The sequence below is a fragment of the Panthera uncia genome, chromosome D4 (assembly GCF_023721935.1).
Source record: "Panthera uncia isolate 11264 chromosome D4, Puncia_PCG_1.0, whole genome shotgun sequence".
In the NCBI taxonomy this organism is placed as follows: domain Eukaryota; kingdom Metazoa; phylum Chordata; class Mammalia; order Carnivora; family Felidae; genus Panthera; species Panthera uncia.
In genome coordinates, this window is record NC_064807.1 from 47917840 (window position 1) to 47926207 (window position 8368).

The window sequence follows — 8368 nt, forward strand, 5'->3', positions numbered from 1 at the left end:
TATATATATATATATATATATATATATATATATATATATATACATATACATACATACATACAATTCAGCCCTGTGGCCAGACCATTCCTGACTGAGAAATACAAAATGTAACTGAATTTTCCTTTGCTTCATTAGTGGAAGCTTGAGAAAATTTAAAGGGGCTGTTCAACTTCCTTCCTTAAAACATGTCTCTATTTTTCTTTCTAGGGAACCACAGGATATCAGTGCTTCAGAATGGAAAGGTGACTACTGCAGACTAGATGCCAAGTTCATTTGATCATTTAGGTACTCACTTATTTTTTTTAAAAAATGTGTGCATGCTCTCTGTATGCCAGACACTGTGGTGGGAGCTGATGAAAAAGAGGGAAACAAAATCCACAAAGTCCTGCCCTCCCACAGTTTACATTCAAATATGACACTGAGTCCTCTGTAGAAATGTAAGCCAAATACTTCCACCAGGAATGTTGACCAACATCTTGATTTTCTGGTCAAGACCTCACCCTGCTTGGTAACATGGCTTTTTATGGTACACCAATTCCCATCTCACCTGATATATCAACGTCTTTTTACATTTCTCCATTTATTCTATGTTTTGACCAACCATTTATTTAGAATTCCTATAAATGGAACTTAGCTTCCTGACAGTGCTGTTTTCCCACTACATCTACATCTCTGCTTTGATTTCTTTGTAATGTTTCCAATGTAGTAGGTGAAACCATGACGTGGTAGTAAGACATCTATTTGTGTATCAGTTTTCGGTTCATATCCATGAAGGATTCCAACTGCTGGCAATACCCAGAGGCAGTCCTGGGACCAAACCAAGAAGTCTATTACCCAGAGTGCTTTCAAAATCAAGTTCTAGGCTGGTGGGAAGGATGAATGCATTGACTGAGAAGTTAAGCAAGGGGTCATATTCAAGTCCCTGTTGGAAATTAATGTTGTAAATACCGGGTGTTCAAGCATCAGATGATTCCTTGTAGCAGTTTTATCTATTCCAATGGACTTGGTTGTGTCCTTATGCTCATAAAACTGGGTTATACAAGTCAGCTATTGCAAGGATCTGAATGGGTATCACTGTGGTGCTTAAGAAGTCACCAGCATATCTATGATAACTTTGCTGCCTCCCTCACAATGTTGCTGAAAGAATCAAGAGAAGATATTTGGGAAAGTGTTTCAGAAAATACTTTAGCTATGAGAAGTGGTAAATTCTCTACCGTTATTATTCTCCATTGTAATTATCACTGTGTTTGTTTCAAGGCAACCTAGACTCCGAGACAACACGACTTGTATGTCACAAGGTCAATGTTCCCCCAGAAAAACACATTCTGGTATTGTGAGTGCCATCATCCAGATGCATTTGTGGTAGGTAACTCTGACCTTTCATCTTTTCCAATGCTCTTGCCCTGCTGAGCTAAAATAGGACAGTGTTCCTTTTTCCCTGCTTCTAGATGAAACTGCACACATGGGTTACAAATTGAGACCTATTTATGATGGAGAAAATAGGAGGGTGAAAATAGAGCGCTTATCAACTTGTCACAATATGAGGATGCTGGAAGGTTAAGTGTCATTCTCATGCTATCTTCAGAGGAAGAAAACTGGTTTTCCTTTCAACAGATGTTAAAAGAAAAACTTTTAGACTGTCACATATGACCCATATTTCTAGAATCTGGCCCAACTTGGCAACTGCAAGTCTTTGTGAACAGAGCCATCCAGAGGACATGGTTTTGGGGGAAGTAGGTAGGACATTACCAAGGACAGAATGATGTGACATGAATGTAGAACTAGAGGATGAGAAAGGGAATATATATAGTAAGAAAACAGTTATGGAGAATTATTGTGTCAAGTTTAGCCATGAACACACTAACCGGAGATACACAGGACAATCTGTCTGTCTTTGTGCTTGTATAGTCCCACAGGCAGACATGTACACATCATATACATATGCTATCTTAGGTGGGATTTTTCTAGAAGCAGACCCTACAAATCAGATTGAGTGATTTGTAAAAGGAGTTTGGAAAGTAATCACAGGAATTACCAGTAGGGGAGCTGGAACAGAAGAGATCTTGCACAAGGTATGTTAGCGAGCTGGTTACTGCTACAGTCAAGTGGGACTTCATAACTGGGACACCTTGGGGAGAAGGTGTGGAACCCATCTCAGTGTAATTTCACATTAGGGGCAAAGTCAGTGTTTATGGAATCATGAGTGCAGATACTTTTAATATATCAGTATCTGCTATATATACCTTTGCCCTCAGACTCTGCAATGTCTTCTGAGTCTTCTTACCTGAATCTGATCCTTGAAATTCTTATCCATATACTCTGACCAAATACAACCTGAGGAGCGACACCTCAGACTGTCATACTGGATAGAAAGGAATTTCTTCTTTTTTTAAAAAAAAATGTTTATTTATTTATTTTGAGAGAGAGAGAGAGAGAGATAGGGTACATGAGTGGAAAGGGGGCAGAAAGAGAGGGAGAGGGAGAATCCCAAGGAGGCTCCCACACCATCAGCACAGACCCCCACAAGGAGCTCAATCTCACAAACCGTGAGATCATGACCTGAGCCAAAATCAAAAGTCAGATGCTTAACCAACTCAGCCACCCAGGTGCCCCCAAAACATGAAATTTTAATACCATGTTTTATTTAATCTAGTATGTCTAAAATATTATTTCAACAAGTCATCAACACAGAGCCCTTGAGATATTTCACATTCTTGTTTTCAAAATCTTCAAAATAACTGTGTATTTTACACTTCCAGAACATTTCAATTCAGACTCTTGCATTTCTAATGCTCAATAGCCATATGTGACTAGTAGCTACCATATTGGACAGAGCAGGTCTAGATCCTCACCACCCTCCATTTGGAATAAAGGGTGCTTAAGAGTGTCATAATATATTGAAAGTTAGATCAACCAATCTTTGGGGACACAAACATCATACCCCAGCTGGATGTTAAGTGGGAGATAGGTTAGCAATGTCTATTATAGTTTGTCGTCAATTTGCAGGATGGATATATAATAATAACAAAGACCAGATATGCCTGCATCCTTAATCCCACCCTCTTAAAACAACAACCATAAAGACAACAACAATAACCCTAGATTTGTTGCTATTTAAGGTTTCACATACAACTCCAGGAATGAAGGTTAAGGGGAATCTTCCATTAAGTTTCTACACTCTGGCAAAGTGGGGAGGGAAAATATACGTGGCCTTCCTCTGATTCACCCCCTGGTATTTACACTTTTGTTATAGACCTCTTCCACATCATTTCTGGGTTGATCTCTGTTACCAACAGACAAAAGTCTAAGTGACAGTTACATCATTTCTGAGATCAGGTTATATAAGAGAACTTCATGCGATCTCTCTCACTGCCTACTCTGGAGGAAGCCAGCTTTGATGGTGAGAGAACAGCCCTATGGAGAGACCTGTGTAACAAGGAACTGAGGCCTGCCAACAGCCTCATGAGTGAAACTAGAAGTGGATCTTCCAGTCCTGGTCAAGTCTTAGAGACTACAAGCCCAAGAATCTCATAATACCCTGAAGCAGAACCACCAGGTGAGGCACTCTGAGGTTCCTGACCCTCATCAATGGCATGAAATAATCAGGGTCAGTTGTTTGGCTACTAAGTTTTTGGGTATTTTTTTACATAACAATAAATAATTAATACAACATCCAAGAAAATAATTTCAATTATAGATGAATGAAGAGAGTCCATTTCTATGCTTACTCACTGAGATTTGTGTGCATTATATATAGTCAGACCAAAAGGAGTAAGTATGATCCTGAATTAGAAAGATAAAATCAGTCCAAGACAGGAAGAGAGTAGAAAGTGAGGAACATTACGGAAGGGAATAGGATAGTCCAGAATTTCCTCAAGGAGAACAAAGACACCAAAAAACTTGTTTTCATTGTTTGCTAGCCTACAGTAAAAGCATAGTCAGGACTGCTTTTTATTAAGGGCAAGCACTAGGTGTAGAAGTCATCCAAGTGTTATCCAGGTCATCAACAATTAGGGGGAAGAAAAGAAAAAAAAATCTTCCTCATAGTGTTCAGGGTTAGTCCAGATTTTGAGACCATATAGCAGAGACAACTAAACATACAGTTATGCCCCCAGTCTGGAATCCAACTAGTATTAAAGAAGGTTTTGATCCTCCTTGGGACCAACATTCTAGAATGTTAACTGCATTTCTAAGGAAGCCATGCCGTCAGTCCTCGTGTACAGAAAGCTTTATGTGAGCTCCATTAATCTTATTATTAAATGTCTTTGCCATTCATTGATTAGACATACAAATCATCCATCCCCATAAGAAATTGCAAAAGAATTTAAAGTCACTCAAAACCCAGCCTTGTGCTCCCTGTAGTTGTCAAGGTAACAAACACCTTCCAATTTCAAGAAGCCAGACTTCTGCAGACTATTTTGAAGCCACTGTAGGTATTAGCCAGTCTTCCACTTCCCACTTTATGTAACAGTTTCCAGAGGCATTCTCAGGAGAGCTAATCAAGATATTAAGTTTACCCACAGACAGCCAGTGTGCCAATACCCTGTAGCAAGTTAGGAGAAATAAATAGGATTTTCTTTGTGTTCTATCAGCCTCAGATGCCAAATTCTTTAGCGCCAAGTAGAAGCCCCTCCGCTGTCAGGGCTGGTTCCAGTAGGTGTTTTCAGGTCAGTGACTGAAGGAGAGAGATCAGGAGTATGGGAATGCAAACTCTACTTGGTCCTTTATATTGAGCACAGTGATGACTAGAGATGGCATCATTTCTTAATTGCTTACAATGGGGTAAAGCACTTAAAAAAAATGTTTGTTCATGTATTTTTTGAGAGAGAGGGAGAGAAAGAGAGAACAAGTGGGGGAGGAGCAGAGTGAGAGAAAGAGAGAGAATCCCAAGCAGGCTCAGTGCAGAGTCTGATGTGGGGCTCAAACCCCCATATTGTGACATCATGGCCTGAGTAAAACTCAACAGTCAGACATCGAAACAACTGAGCCACCCAAGCACCCCAGGGTCAAGAACTTTTAAGTATTATCTCATATTTCCAACATTATCCTATACAAAAAAAAAAAAAATGGATGTTATCATGCTCATTTTAAAGATAAAGAAGTTAGGGCTTGCTGTGTGGGTTGAATTCCTAGCAAGAACAGGGACCAGTTATTAAGTGATGGAATGTGGACAGGAACTGAAGTCTGCCTGACTTCAAGGGTGGTGCTCACATCCTCTGGGACTCTCACTGCCACCTCACCACTTCCTGTACTTGAATCTTTCTCCTGCTATTTCCTTTCTTAGACCACACTTACCATTAAACATTTTCTCTCCATGGCTGCAAGAACGATACTAAAGATCTTTAAGACTGGTATGGCATGGGAGTTGCTGAGTCATCATAGATGCCTGACGTAGTTTGTGCAGGGAAAGATCCTGAAGACCCCTGGAAAGCCAGAGAGTGTTGTCCCTTTTGTGGCCATATTCTTAAAACTGAGGGGTTACTAGAGGCACCATGAAGAGCGAAGTAGGGTACTCAGGGGCTCAGGACAGCTCCTATTTACTGACTGTTCCATAATTCTTTTAATACTGTAATAGGAGGTATGGTTACAGTGGTGGAGACCAGGTGAGTGTCAGTACTGACTGGCTGAGAAAATTAATAAGAGCAAGACAGAACTCTGATCTCATGAACACATGCTTTGCTCCAGAATTTCTGCCAGAAAAAAACATAGAAGAGTTTGTTCATTGTGTAAGAGTACATATTTCACAGAGGGACTTGTAAGAGCTGTACTAAGAAGATGAAACATATAAAAAGATGGCTAGTAGTTTTAGCTATATAACCCTAGATCCCTCAGAGCAGAAAAACTCTGTATTTAATACTAGAAATGTATAAATAAGCTAAGCTTCTTTGCTGGTTTTCTCATATTACACTTTGAATGATAATGTGTGCAAACTGCTCATGGAAGAAAATGTTTAACATGAATAGACTCTGGTCTTTTGAAATCAGTTTCATACTTTGGGCATAAATATTTCAGTATACTGCTTTACTGGTTCAACAAATGATGGGTCATTTTTGTCATGATACTCTCTGACAAGCAAACAGTAGTGTGATGTTTCATTTAACAGCTATAGTGGAAAAGGAAAAAGAGTGGGAGAAGATTCCAGAGGACCGCAGAGAATCTGGGACTGAACTGAGGAAAGCTTCTGGAGCTAACCCCACCCTGTCAGGCAAATGAGTACCACTAACAAGCCATGTGATGTAGTGAGTAGCTGTACCTCCTTAAATAACACAATTAAACATTCTGTATCATTAGTAATATCTTAACTTCATTACATGTGATGTACCACTAGGGATATCTTTGAAACCATTTTATATCTACTTATATAGCTAAGAAATGGTAAACATAAAAACTAAAAACAGGTAAGGGTAACTTTGAGATATCTTGGAATAAAATAACATAAACCATATTTGTGCTTTAGCGATTCCCATGTAATAAAACAGTATTTAATCCCCAAGAGTAAACATTTCTCTAGAAGGACTTTGCTGGTAAATGGACAATTCAGGCTGCCAAAGGGAATGAAAATAAGCATTATTTCTTTGGGGCCCTTCTTTCTCCATTTAACACAAAAATACCCATGATACACAATAGTTAACACTATGCTCAACATTTCTGGTTGAGTCATGAATTTTAACGTTTGAATATTTTTTTTTTGAAGAGTGAATCTTATATTGTCACTGCTACTATTCCAGCCAACATATCCAAAGAATCTCGGGTTGCCATAATTAACACGGAGGATCGCCTCGGACCCTACGTACCTAGACCTAGGATCATGAAAGTCAGTGAATGCTGGCAGTGACAGCCTGAACTGTTACTGCCACTTCACATCCTCTTTCTGGGCAACGTTGTAGTTCCTCCCACAACAATAAAAACTGTACTTCCTTGACCTTTGAGTTCAGCTTCAAACTTGCTTGAGTTCAAGGAATGTGGGCATGAGCGATAGTGAGCTGGTTCCTAACCTAGGCATCAAGAGGCCTCATTCGCTTCCAGGTTGCATCTCAGCCTCCTGTTACTGCCATGACAGCAGCTTCCTCTGGATGACGGCTCTCCCTTCAGCTTGGGCCCCAGACTAAGCACGTGAGGAGCAGAGACAGCAGAGTATGCCTGGCCAGTCCCACAGAAGGAGGGCTGTGCGGCCAAATCCAGCCTACCTGAGCCCCAGTGCACTTAGGTGTGAGAGAAACGAAAGCCTATTGGTAAATGACTTGACTTCATATTTGCTTGTTAGAAACAAAATGTTGTCAACTACCAACTGATGCCCCAGAAGTGGCCTTTTAGTAGAGAGTTACTGAGAAGTGGCGTGGCGATACCTCAAATGACCTTCATTTTCTTCCTGAGATCATCTCGCACTGTTGCTCCCTGTTCAAATCATGAAAACTCAAAACTTCTTAAGTGATAAGAATAGAATCAGCAAAGACAACCTATGGTACAGTAGCTGCAAGCAAATGAAAATGATTTAAGAAAACCCTACTGAGACTTGAAACTAAGGTAACCAAATCTGTAACAGCTCATTTAATGGATTTGTATCACTATTTCATTTTCTTAAGGTAAGAGACATATGATCACAATATTTTTAAAAGAAATGTCCAGATTTAAAGAGAGAGGGCCACTAGAATCCAGTAATTACAGAGGGCTTCCTAGCTTAAATATCCACATTGTTTGGTTTGATCAAACCAAAATAAAAATTCATGTTCTTGGGAGAGTCCATTAGGGAGCAAAGTAAGTAGAGTTTCTCTCCCTAAATATTAAATGCATGCAGTCTACTGAGAATAGCATAGTGATGCACATAATTTACGCACCAGTCCTGCTGGTGAGAACCACACAAACTTGTTTTGAGTCTCAGTGCTTCAAACAGTTCTTCGTTTACATTTTATGTTGGATTGCACAAACTGTAGCTTTATATAGTACATGCACAAACAGACATGGCTCTGTCTTCCCTGAGTAAGAATGAAAATAACACAACCTGCCAAAACAGGCTTCATATCTTAGTGAAAGTTTCTAAAGAAGAGAAATAGCAGAGCTCTCACATTTCTTCAATGTAGCAAGAGGTTAATGCAGTTCCAGACAGAGGTCAATGAATTGATCAGTGCAGCTTTAAACAAGAAGGCAGGTCTTTTCACAGTGTTTACAATACATCTCAAAATTATCAAAACACTGTCAGTTTTACTTTGGGTTTTTGGTTCATTAAGCAAACATTTCTATTTTAAAAATCTTCTGCACAACAGTAATTGTTGCTAAATAATTCCGTGTATATATCTCCATGTGTAGTTCCATCAGATATGTTTATTTTAATGGCACCTGAAAACTTTTACGTAAATAGCATATAAAATAC

The 8368-nt window shown here is 39.4% G+C and overlaps 1 long non-coding RNA gene across 1 annotated transcript; it reads left to right on the forward strand.

The window, feature by feature from the left end:
- The first annotated feature begins 126 nt into the window (after positions 1-126).
- On the forward strand, positions 127-7288 carry LOC125928269 (uncharacterized). Its single transcript, XR_007459690.1, has 5 exons — positions 127-285; positions 1258-1362; positions 3254-3556; positions 6104-6239; positions 6695-7288. It is a non-coding gene; the product is annotated as an uncharacterized LOC125928269 (long non-coding RNA).
- Positions 7289-8368: the final 1080 nt, after the last annotated feature.